Genomic DNA, 13,059 nt, shown 5'->3' with positions numbered 1-13,059 from the left:
CTTCTTCTAATGTGAACGGAATCACTTTCAGATGAAAAACTAAAATGCTAGCCCGGCTTGGTAGCATGTGCCCCTAAACCCAAATCCTGGATAAACTGAGGCAGGTCTTCCACAAATTCCAGCTAGCTAGGCAATTTGAGGAGACCGAGTCAACATAAAATTTTGTAAGGCCTGGAGATGTACCTCAGCTGGAGCTTGCTCATCTAACATATGCGAGGTTCTGGGTTCAGTGCTCAACATTGGAAAAAGAAAAATAAAAACTACATGATATCACACATATTTTCCATGTAAAATGAAGTGAATGACATCAAAACAGATGTAACATGGTGATCACCAGGATTCCTGACTGGAAGGAAATGGGGAGAAGTATGTTAAATGATACAACTTTGCAGTTATGTAGGATACATCAGTTTAGCGATCTAAAATAAAGCATAGTCAAAAATGATAGGGTATAATATTGTATTGGATACTAACTTTTGGAAAGAGTTAGTTTTAGTTGCTCATTATGCTCACACAGAAGCAGGAACTATGGAAGGTGCTATATAGAAGAATTTGTTACTATAATAATTCTTTGCATATATCTAAACATGATAGTTTTCATCTTACATACACAATAAAAAATAATAAAGAAACACAGCTAGCTTGAAATTGTGTCTGGAGTTATCTAACTTAAATCATGGTGATGAAATCACTTCCCTCAATGTGACATGCAGTTCTCATAGCTGATCTGACACTACATCTGTGGTTTCCTACAGTTCTCCACCTGACACTTTCTGTGTATTTATGCTAAATGGAGTGCAGTTCCCTGAGGGAGTCCTCAGGTGTCAACACTTCATGCATCAGGTATGCAATTGCTTACATCCTCAGTACCTGGAAATCTAGATTTTGAAAAATTATGACTGGAAAAATCATGTTTTCTCCTGTCTCAAGATTATTAGAAGTATTTATAAGAAATCACCTGTGAGTTCACATCTTGAAATGTAGCTTTTACTCTATTCATATACATCCAAGATTTCACAGTAATAAAATGTGATATTGCAGGGCCTTGTAATCTTCCCTTTTACTATCACCTCATGGACGCATTTACTTTTTCCCCTCATTTTTTTTGTCACTGGATGATGTTTACTGATTATCTGATCTGCATTAAAACTGTTTCCATGTCAAAACATGTGTTGGCTTTTCTCAGTCCACTGCACTTTCCAATAATAATTACTGTCAGCTTGTAAAATTTCCACCATAAAACATGATGTGGTATAGCATTGCATTCAATGGAGTAAAATATATAATAAATGAATTACTTTCTCTCACCTCTTTATTCTTCAATAAATCATATCACCATCCATATGCCCATTTACAAAGAGCAGAAACTCATCTATATTCTGTTTAATATGTATGGAAATACATTTCCTTTACTATTTTACACATTACTTCACAGACCCCCACAATTTTTGGACAAAAGTCATTGCCCAGGCAGGCCTTGAACTGCTGGATCCAAGCAGTCACTCTGCCTCAGCCTGATCAGTTCTTGCTACTGCTGGCTCCTACCTTGGCAATATGTAAATGTTTGCCACCTGACCTTGCATCCATGGGACATGGAATATGAATTGTTTTTCAAAGTGAGTGAAAATGACTATTCATTTAAAGAACTGTGTGACTTAATGAATAATTCTTAAGACATCAAACAATAAGTTGGAATAACAGCCAAGTGTTATTTACATTTTACTCCCAAGGCTTCTTTCAGCATGTAAATGACAAGGGAACCACTCCCTGCTGTTTTGTGGTCACCAGTGAGGAAAGGAGAAGTGCTCAGTCCCTCCCTCCCTGGGCAGCTCTCTCAGTTCAACAGAGCATTTCAGCCCCACCTTCCCTCTGTGTCCTGGGAAGCTTCATACTCTCTACTCTTCTGTCTGAGCACAGAACCATCTTTGTGCCTCCTTGTGGCCACCAACACATAGCACAGGGGGCCCTGGGAGAGAACAGTGTGCTGAGATTCAGATGATCACATTCCTGATTTCACATACTCAAGTCCATCTGTGTGTATGTCTCGCATCCCCCACAACTATGGATTGGCCCTTATTGGGTAGCTGGGAGACATCATCTAGTTTATGGAACTCTTGTTCAAGGCTTTTTCCCACATGAAACCACCATGGAATGGATACACCAGGTATGTTGACAAGTTAAACCAAAAGAGGGAAAAACAATCAGCAACAAGATTAAAATACAATGATAAGATCAAATCAGTGCACTTCAGTAATGACTTGCAATGTGAATGGCCTCAATTTCCAAATAAAGACACAGATTACAGATTGGATGAAAAAACAAAACCCAGTAGTATGACATATACAAGACAAATCTAATTCAAAATGAAATTCACAGAGTAAGATTTCAAAGGATGGAAAATAATATTCTATGCAACATGAGCACCAAAATAAGCAGGAGTAGCTATCCAATTTTCAAACAAATCAATTTCAACTCAAAAATGATCAAAAGAGAGAAAGAAGATCATTGCTTATTGGCTAAAGGAACAATTGAATAAGAAAAGACAACAATTATACTTCACAGAACAGACACTGCAGGACAAGGAGTTCACATAAACTTATGATTATGGTGGGGCAACATCAATATGCTATTGTTATGAACAGTTTAACTAGACAAAAAACAACAAAGAAATTATCAAAATTGAAGCAAACTGTTGAACAAATGGCTATAATAGATAGTTCAACTAAAAAGAAGGACATTTTTCTCAGCAGCACATGGAGCTTCTCCAAATAATCCAGTACTAGTCCATAAAGCTTACTTAAGTAAATACAAATACTTGAAATTGATCACATGGATATTATCAGATCACAGTGCAAAGAAAGTAGAATTCAAAATCAGAAATTATGCAAACACATGGAAATCAAACAATATATTCCTGAAAAATCAATGGCTTACAGAAGAAATCGAGGGACAAATCAATTCCTATAATCAAACAATAAGGTCAATACAACATACCAGATTTTATGGTAGATGAGGAAAACTATCTTAGGAGGAATACTTGTAGCTGTGAATGTCCACATCAAAAAGACAGAGCAAGGCCAAATATATAATTTAATGAACTTCAAGTTTCTAGAAAAATCAAAATCTAGATCTAGTACAAAGAATTAAATTATTAAGAGCAAAGCAAAAATTAGAGAAATTAAGACAGAAAACACAATAAAAAGAATCAAAGTGCTGGATCTTCAAGAGAATGAACAAACAAACAGTTACCTAATCTCAATAAATAAAATGAAAGAAAAGACCATCTCAAGGCAATAAGATATGAGAAAAGTGAAATCAAGATGAACACCATGAAAATTGAGAAAATTCTTAGTAATTATTTAAAATATTTGTATTCCAACAAATTGGAGAATCCAGAAGAAATGGATAGATTTTGAAATATGTATAAATTACAAAAGGGAACCAAGAAGTACACTATCTCTGAATACCTCAATATCAGGAAAAAACTTGAGGTACTAATAAAAAGCTACCTGCTAAGGCAACCCAAGACATGAGAGATTCATGTATAATCACCACTGATTATACAAGAACTTTAGGAAAGACCTCGTGCAAATACTCTTCAATCTCTTCCATGAAATTACAAAGAAAAGAAAACAGTACTTTCAAACACATTCCTGGAAGTTAGCATTACCTTGATTGCACAGCTGGGCAAGGATTCAACCGAAAAAGAAAACTACAGGCCAATCTCATTAATGAACGTAGGTGGAAAGACCCTCAACAAGCTACCAACAAACAGTATACAAATCATTTTAAAAATCATACATTATGACTGAGTAGGCTTCATCCCATGAATGCAAGGATAGTCCAGCATTTGCAAATCAACAAATGTAATGCAATACAAACAGAAGCAAGGACAAAAACCACATGAGTATCTCCATAGACACTGAAAAAGCCTTTGATGAACTCCAACAGCTGATCATCATAAAAATCCTGAAAAACTAGGAATAGATGGACCTCATCACAATTTGATACATTTATTTGAAACCTTGTGCCAATACTATATCAAACTGAAAAAAGCTGAAAGATTTTTTTCTGAAGTCTGGAAAGACAAGTGTGTCCATTAAAAGAATCCTGAACATAAAATATTGCAAATGTAGAGTAATGAATTTGAAGTGTAAAGTATTTGTGTTTATTTTCTTTCTTTGTGGTAAAAGCTAAGATGCTTTTCCTCTCTTGTTTTCAGATACCATTCTTTGTCCCTTGAGAGTGTGCTTGGAAGATGTCTTTAGATGACCTTTCTGAGTTGAAGGATTAGTGGCTTTGACTGTCTTGTACTATGGCATTTATCTTTCTCCAAGTTTCAAATATTTTGTTACATTTTTTGGATAATTTATGTATCTTTTTCACTCTTTCTACTTTACCTTGAATCCCAAGGATCTGTACTTTGCTCCTTTGACATTTCCTCATAGATCCTGTGAGCTTTCTTTGTTTCTCTTCATTTTTTAAAAATGGGATTAAAATATTCCAGAGGATATAATCATGTAAAATGACTTCAATGCAAGACAGATGTCTTTCAACTAGTGTAGAAATTTTGTGCAAAAAATCACACCTGGATTGGCTGATATAAGTTTGATACTAATACTAGTCTGTAGAAAATGACATCCACCTTATTACCCTGAAATACCTCCCCAAACAACAACTGGTTTGCTGGTCTCTTCACATTGCTGCTATCCTTAGGGAGGAGAGAGCATTCTGTGAGGCACAGAAATTCTCCGCACTCATCATGATGCCAGTGCTGTTACGTGATCTGTCCTCATGTGAGCAAATGCAGCTATAACAATGTCATATAGTGTTAAAACTATCATACATGAGAAATGAATTTACATTTAAATATATCTCCATATAATGGGCAGTGTTTAGTGTGGAATAAAACTTATGCTTGAGGGCCAGGGATTTAGCTCAGTGGTTCTGTCGCCTGCCTCACAAACATAAGGTCCCGAGTTCTATCCCTGGTACCAATACAACAACAACAAATTATGCTTGAAGTCATTGAGTATCAAATTTGGAAAAAATAATGTTTCTTAAAAAGTAATGACAACAACAGGGCATGTGGTCCCTCGGCTGAGTGTTCTGTGAATTCCTTGGTAGAAGTTTCTGACATGTCACTGTATAGTAACCATTCTGATTACTCACTGAGATGGAGACAAAGCTCGTTCAACCTAGGGCAGAGAGAGCAGTGTTGTCATGTCATTGTTTCAGCAAGATCATCGAACCCAAGCAGCCTCAGCACATCACTGATGAGTTTTCCTGGATTCTGTGCTACAGAAGATGGCAAGAGGAACTGAGTCTTGTCCATAAGGATTCCTTTGTTATACAACTACAGTGGCCTTGTTATGCTTTTTATTATTTTTACCTCTACATAAAAACTAGTATATTTGAATGAGTATGCTTTTACTTTTGATTACATGTTTGGAGGAATGACTAAATCAATGCTGGCCTGTTGTTACATGTACATTACACACCTTAATGTTTTTTATTTCCCTTTCACCACTCTCCCTGTCACCCTCCTCCTTTCTCCCCTTCATTTGGTTTCCTCCTCATTTCCAAGAGACCTGCATTTCCTTGTTTCCTATTATCTGTCTTTTATTTTGCTCTTTATTTAACTTTGGATTTCTCATACAAGAGGAAAGCTGGTGCACTCTGAATGGCCTGGGTTCCCTTTAAAGTTCACTATTAAGTCTCTGATAATTATCTACTTATAAGTAAAGGGACTCCTGTGTAACACACCCAGCTTAAACTTATCTCTCTTTTGAAAACCATACATTTCCTTAGGCATCCACTTTTTCTTCAATTCTGTTTATTTTCAATTTAGTTTACTTCTTTCATCTAATTATTTCTTCTTGATTAATTATGCATTTGAAGCTCTTCAATTCAGCTTTCATTTCCTACATTGGTGATGGAAGAACACAGGCCTTGGGACATGTGATCCTGGGGTAGAAGCACTGCTCTGCAGTCAGGTTTTCCAAATTACAGTAATTACAATATGCACCCTGCTGGTGACATATGCTATGGGTGTAGGAAGTGTAATTCATAGTCCTTGAATAAAATCTCATCACTTAATATTCTGTCATTTCTTCCTGTGACAAAAGACCACAGGTTTCAGATAAGTATCCAAAATGGCTTTACCAGTCTGCATCAAATGGCATCATTAGAGTTCTTAATGTTTATAAATTTAGTGTCTCCAACAGACATGTTGTAAACATTTGGCATACCTGCTCCTACATAATTCCTAGAATCTCCCTCAAATTTTCCCATTTTTAAAAACCTAGCAACTGACTAATATCTCAATAAATTCCAACAACTGGGGGGCACCTCAAGGTGCATCTGGTCTGCTAGATTCTTCTCACTGATCAACTCATTTGAGTAAAGTTTTCCCTGCAGTAGAATTGTTGACTGGATTAATTTGGGAAAGGTCATGTAAGCCCTTGAGAAACAGAAGGAAGTGTTGTTGGTGCATAATGTATTTTAGCCACAATCACTATTAATTTTCCTTGAAACTTTCATAACAGTAGAGAAGAAATGGTCCTTGTACTAATTATTCTCTAACCAGCAGAACATGTATAAGCAACCACAGAATTTCATTAATTATTAGGCTTTTAATTTACAAATTGAGGGCATTTCAAAAAATTACCTCACATTACTTATAAAATCTTACTCTGTAAAATCAAAAGCATCCCCATTTAGCCTAATTCTGGTTGACAGGTAAATGCAGAAGAATGTACTAGAATTAATTTGATTGATTTGGTAGATTTGCTCTAAATCTAGAATTGAGTTATCTCCAAATTAGCAAAGTTAAGTGAAAGGACCAAGATGCTGTCCCTTTGGACATGCGCAATGGGGATCAATTTGTAAAAAAGAGAGGGATATCTCAGGCTTGGTGATATGAGGTTGAACATATAAAACACACCAACTTGTCCTTCTGTTTTCTCTCAGGAAGTGAAGTGGGAAATGTCATACTCAGTTTTCCCTCAAACCAGATAATAGTGAAAGGTCCTTCAGTTAAGAAAATATGTGCAATATATCACAAGAGAAACTGAAGTTGTTTTCTGGCTTCAATGTGAAGAGAGCTATTACAGGAGCAGAGGGGAATGCATCTCACAGTTTACACCTGAAAACTTCTTTCTAGTAAGTGGGGAGGTGAAGAATGGCTTCTCCTGTCAGCAGAGGAGTTGAATTTTGGTACAGGTTAGGCTGACAAGTGACACGATATTGTCGCACAGCCTACATGGGCAGTTTTGTATCTGAAAATTTTACAGAACTTCCACAGACTCTCAGCAGGGAGTGGTGATCATACTTCTCTCAAAAAACAAACTGAATTCACACAAGGTGACTCCAAATGCCATTACTGACCTGAGGGGTGCTGGGTCAGCTTTAACTACGGGGGATATTTTGGAGATGTGGTTTTCCTACCTTAAGGGAGCCCTTTCTATAGCACAGAGAACTATGAGTCTCACAACAAATTCAGAATACTAAGCATGAACTTAAACTGTGCCACGAATTAGCATGAAACTTTTAGAGGGCTGCAGTGTGCTGTTCTGGAGAGTTTTTTTCTGTTGTGAAGATAGTGGATCTCCCTGGGGTCTGATGATTTCTAAACTATAAATATGATTGGACAAAGGCAATTGACCTTACTGAGGATCTGCTGTGCTGTCCTTTGGTGTTGTTGGGATTGAGATAGATGAAGCTCAACTATTGCTTATTGCCCATGGGATCATTATCTCTAATACTTTTAAAGGTGTGTATGGACAAATAGTAACTTGTGCAAATTAAATTCAGTGCCCTGTACATGCTACACTTAGGTGTATTCAACTTTCAAAGGAGTGTTATTTTTATACTCTATGTGTTTTAACAATGTCTTTTATGAGAATCAAAAGAGACATCGATCTTAAACTGATTTTCACCATGGAAGCAATATTCTCCAAGTTATAATGTAACCAAGAGAGTTATGCTTTGTATATTTCTGCTGCATTAAACAAGCTCCCATGCCTAGAGAAGAAAGCTGCTGGGCATCAGTGGAATCAGACTCTTTGCTCTCCCTGCAATATCCCAGATGTATAGGATCTTGCAGTCAGTTATGCATTATCTTGCATTGCCTGACAGAATGACTCTTCTCAGTATAGGGAATGAAGTAGCTGTAGTTACTGCTCTCAGTCCATCTTTTTGATATTCTAAGTTCTAACCTATGCTACAGAAAATGTAAATGGAAACATTTGTCTTTCTACAAGATGAGCATCCCATAGAGTTCATTAACTCAAAACAGTCCATGTTCATGTTTGTTATCACAAATGCAACTCCAGCAAGAACTGCTGGAACATTTTATTGTTTGAATTTAAATTGATATCAAAGAAGGAAATATAGAAATCTCCCCAATCCTAAATCCTCAATTTCAGGGCAATTATGCTAAAGTTTGATTTCTGAACCTGTGCTGTCATGGCTTGTTAGTTTAAACCATCAGGCTAAGTTTTCCTAAGGCTAACATTTGACTTTCTTCATCAGTAGATTTGTTGTGAGCTTCCCATGCAGGAGTCACTGTGCAAGGGAGAACAGACAGAATGATCATGGGACACTGCCCTTGCCTCATAGGAAGCTGGCTATGCTGATGTGCACAGACCTTGGGGTTAGGGGCCTGGGATGCATGGCCATTTTTTCCTTTTAATCCTGAGTGATCTCCAGCTGCTCTTTCTGTCTGCTGAGTACTGCTCTCCATGTACCCCTCGCCAGTTCTGCCTGCTCAGATGAGCATCCTGTGTGAGGTCTGGAAACAGGCCCGGGACCATGGCACACCATTGGCTTCTCATCACACCTGGGTCAAGTTCCAAGGCCTTACTTCCTCCCACACAAAAGCACTTCTGCCTTGTGCTTTATAAACACACTCTCCTCATCTCATCGCTGTTGTCCTCGTGCCCAGAAAAGCTGCTCCATGATTTCCCTCTTGCTGTTCTCCCTGAGTAGGCAACTCAGACTCAGAAGCATTGCTACACAATGACCATTAGGGAGACTTCTTCCAACATTTCCCTGCCCCTATCCCCAGTCTCCTTTGTGGTCCTAATGACCACAAAACATCACACTGTACATGTGAACATTTTGTTGTATCTTCTCAGTTACCCATTACATTTACCAGCCCATCATACACACTCATGCATTAGTTATACAGTGTGTTAATATCTAGTAGAGCTACAATGAGACAAACACTGAGTACAATTTGAAGTGATAAATTTGTCATGATGATGGTGCTCCTATATCTTTATGAAACAGGTCATGAGTTTTATTTCCAAAATGTGGTAGGAAGCAGAGGATGCCTATGACCTCAGCTAGCTTAGAAGTCCCATGGCATCATGTGCCTGTCAGCTCTCTGATCACATGCTTTTCAGTGGTGGTGCTCCTTGTGTTAAACAGCAATAAAGATGTATCTCCATTTTCCTGTGGAGCTTTCTTTCATACATAGGTGCATCATTAGCAAGGGTATATGAAGTAACAGCTGATTCACATTACTACAAATATGTAATTGGAACAAAGTATTATTGCCCTTTTTGTCCTGTTGAAAAATCATTATTTCCCTAAAATGTACCAATGATTAGAATGAATAATTGGTAATGTAAAATAGGAAAAAAAGGTCCAAAGGGGTAGGGGTAGTGGGAGGGGCAGGGGAAAGGAAAGAAGGGAAAGGAAAAATGATGAGAAATGGGAAAAATGGAAATAATGTCTTTGTAAATAGGGAATGGTGGAGGGCATGAAGGGAGGGATAGGAATGGGGAAAAAAATAAGAACCAAGATGCATTATGTAAAGGTACAATTCCCAATGAGAAATGTAATTGTGTTGTATACCTATAATGTAACAATAAAATAATTTAATACAAAAAATCATTATTTCCCCATTCCTCTCTAAATCAATATCTTGGGCAGTATGTGGGTGGCATCAGTTTTTCCTCTGGAGAGCAGAGCGCATATGTAGTTAGCATGAAACCTTAGACTGAGGTAGGACCAGAGGAGAAGTCAAACCCAGGAAGCAAGGGCTGATGCATGCATGGGGAGTGACTAAAAGGATCACCAGTGTTGAGATGGGAGCAGGGGAAAGAGAGGCTACCAGGAATTTTGTTACAGACAAAAGTTCTCAAGAAAACCTGGGGCATAGAAAGGAGAAAAATTATTCAGGAAGAGAAATGTATTCATTTTTTCTCTTTTTTTACTTTACTCTAAATTATTAATGATTATTTTGGTTCAGTTTAACTAATTAGATCTGAGTAGGAGAATTATGCATCAAGATTGTGCTACTGCCCACCCTTCCCTTTCTAGTTCAGCAGATTTGTCTTGTGCCTGATTCCTGCCTCCACATGTGCAGATGTGTGCTGAGCAGGACAGGAACAGTGCTCCCATGTCCACAGGTAGAGACCAGGTCAGAGATGGAATCAGGTATGATCTTTGCAGAAGCATAGCAATCACACAAGTGGAATGGAATGCATTCACTCTGCAATAGCTATAAATACTAGAAACTTAAGCCACCACACAGGCTCCAATCTGGTTCCAGCCCCAACTGTAATTCAGAAAATGTTTCTTTCCATGAATGAATAGTACTCTTAATACATGGGAAAAGAAGCTATTTAGGCCAAAATTGGCAGAATCTGTGCTGTGGAAGGATGACAACAAATAAAGTCATGGAAAGAATAGCACACACATGTTATGGGTCTCTGAGATTCCTATATAAACAGATAAGGATAAATGGGTCTGTGTTTTATTTAATCCTCATGTGCATGTCATATTTCCACCATTATAGTGGACATAGTTTGGAGCTGTGAAAAAATGAAGAAAAATACATGGTATGAAATGTATCACCCTCATCAGGTATAAATTTCTTACAGGAAAAAAAGGAAAATGTGCATGAAAATATATGCCAATAAATTTGAGATTTTTTGGGCTTCAAAAATAGAAACATCATTAGGAATGACAGCATATTGAAATAATATGCTAAGAGTATGGCTGATCTTATAGGATATACAATACATTGACAGATCAAGGACAGAATTTGTTGGTGGACACATTTCACACATTTCACGAAGGTCAGAAGAAAGTCTATAAAGAATGTGATAAGTAGAAAATCTAAGAGGGTATCAAAATTTATCAAGCTTTCATAATGAGAATGGGAAACAAAATGAATTTTTAAAAGTAAAGGGGAACAAGATACTGACACCTCAGAATTTCTGTACACCGAAAGATTCTGAGTTACACACGTGAGTTGCTATTGTAGAAATGCTGTGCTGAATTGACTCGATGAGGGATTCCCATTCCTCAATTTCTGTGACTTAGTAGTGATCCTGAGTATTGGGTTAGCCAAGAGTCATCCAGGAAGGAAGGAAGGTCCATAAGTGATGATTACTGCCCATGGTTCTAGGCTTTATTATATATATATATATATATATATATATATATATATTATATATATATATATACACACACACATATATATATTTCTGATGGTTAAGAGAAACAATCAGAAAACAAACCTTCAATTCAGATACTAAGTTCAAATTAACAAATGCCATAGGGTTGGAGGAAAATCAATTCATTCTACTCAAACATTAGTAAAATACATTCTTTTTTAATTCTATTCTTCTGTTTCATTTCATAAATATACTTAGTGGTTGTATTTTTATTTTTCTTTCAAACAATTTAATGAAGAATATTTTCATGGATAAATGGAACCAAACTTCAAATGATTTTATTTTGTTAGGTCTGCTTCCTTGTACTCCCACTGGCCTACTTCTCTTGTTGCTTATCATCTTCGTATTTTGCCTTGCTTTTGTGGGTAATTTGGCCATGATTCACCTCATATGTGCAGATGTCTGGCTGCACATACCCATGTACCTTCTCTTAGCCAGCTTTCTCTCATGGATCTAATGTACATCTCTACCACTGTCCTCAACGTGGCCTTCAGCTTCTTTTCTAGCCAGAAGAGCATCTCCTTGCTGGGGTGTGATAGGCAGAGTTTCTTCTTCCTGATCAAGAGATGCTCAGAAGAGCTACTCCTGGCCTCTATGGCTTATGACTTATTTGTGGCCATCTGCCACCCCCTCCATTACCCCATCTGCATGAGCAAAAGGATGTGTGGAAAGATGACTGCAGCATCTTGGATACTGGGCTCCATCAACTCTCTGGCACACACAGTCTATCCCTTTCATCTTCCCTACTGCAGATCCCAGGCCATAAATCTCTTCTTCTGTGATGTCCCAGCCATGTTGCCCCTGGCCTGTGTGGACACCTGGGATGAGTACATGGTTTTAGTGAGCACCAGTCTGTTCCTCCTCCTCCCTTTCTTTGGCATCACTGCTTCCTATGGATGGATCCTTTTTGCTGTCTTCCACATGTGCTCCAAAGAGGGAAAGAAAAAGGCCTTCACCACATGCTCCACACATTTAATGGTGGTGACCTTTTACTATGCTCCTTTTGTCTACACTTATCTCTGGCCCAGGATTCTCTACTCCCCAGCAGAAGACAAGATCCTGGCCATCTTCTACACCATCCTCACCCCTATGCTGAACCCCTTTATCTACAGCCTGAGGAACAAGAAGGTGCTGGGGACCCTGGTGAGACTGTTTGATATATTTTCTTTCAAGAAGAAATGATTCTGCAGGCTCTACTTGTCTTCTTTACTTCTCTTTTTTTTTGCTTAGCTGAACACTATTGAAGGATAATGTCTGTTAGAAACATGGTAGGATGCACCTGTGTGACTTAATATCTTTAGTGACACATTGAAAACTACTGTTAACAGGGCCTAGGATTTAGCTCTGTCATTCTGCTGCCTGCCTTTCAAGTGCAAGGTGCTGTGTTCGAGTCCAGGTACTAAAAAAAAAAAACTATTGTTAACATAAATAAGTTAATTGGTGCATAGTACTATAGTAATTATTAATATATTTATCATGAAATATAGGTAATGCAAATTTTACAAAAATATTAATATATTATAATGTTCTACATGCAATACATGTTTATAAGTTTATTACTCTTGATGTAATAATATTCATACTT

The 13,059-nt window shown here is 37.5% G+C and overlaps 1 pseudogene; it reads left to right on the top strand.

The window, feature by feature from the left end:
- The first annotated feature begins 11,721 nt into the window (after positions 1 to 11,721).
- LOC101704819 (olfactory receptor 2L13-like) lies at positions 11,722 to 12,656 on the top strand (annotated as a pseudogene).
- Positions 12,657 to 13,059: the final 403 nt, after the last annotated feature.

This window comes from Heterocephalus glaber, unplaced genomic scaffold, assembly GCF_053883595.1.
Source record: "Heterocephalus glaber isolate CG9 unplaced genomic scaffold, H.glaber_assembly_v1.0 deba00001461, whole genome shotgun sequence".
Classification (NCBI taxonomy): Eukaryota; Metazoa; Chordata; class Mammalia; order Rodentia; family Bathyergidae; genus Heterocephalus; species Heterocephalus glaber.
The sequence above is the reverse complement of the archived record's forward strand: the minus strand, read 5'-3'. Positions and strand labels throughout refer to the sequence as shown.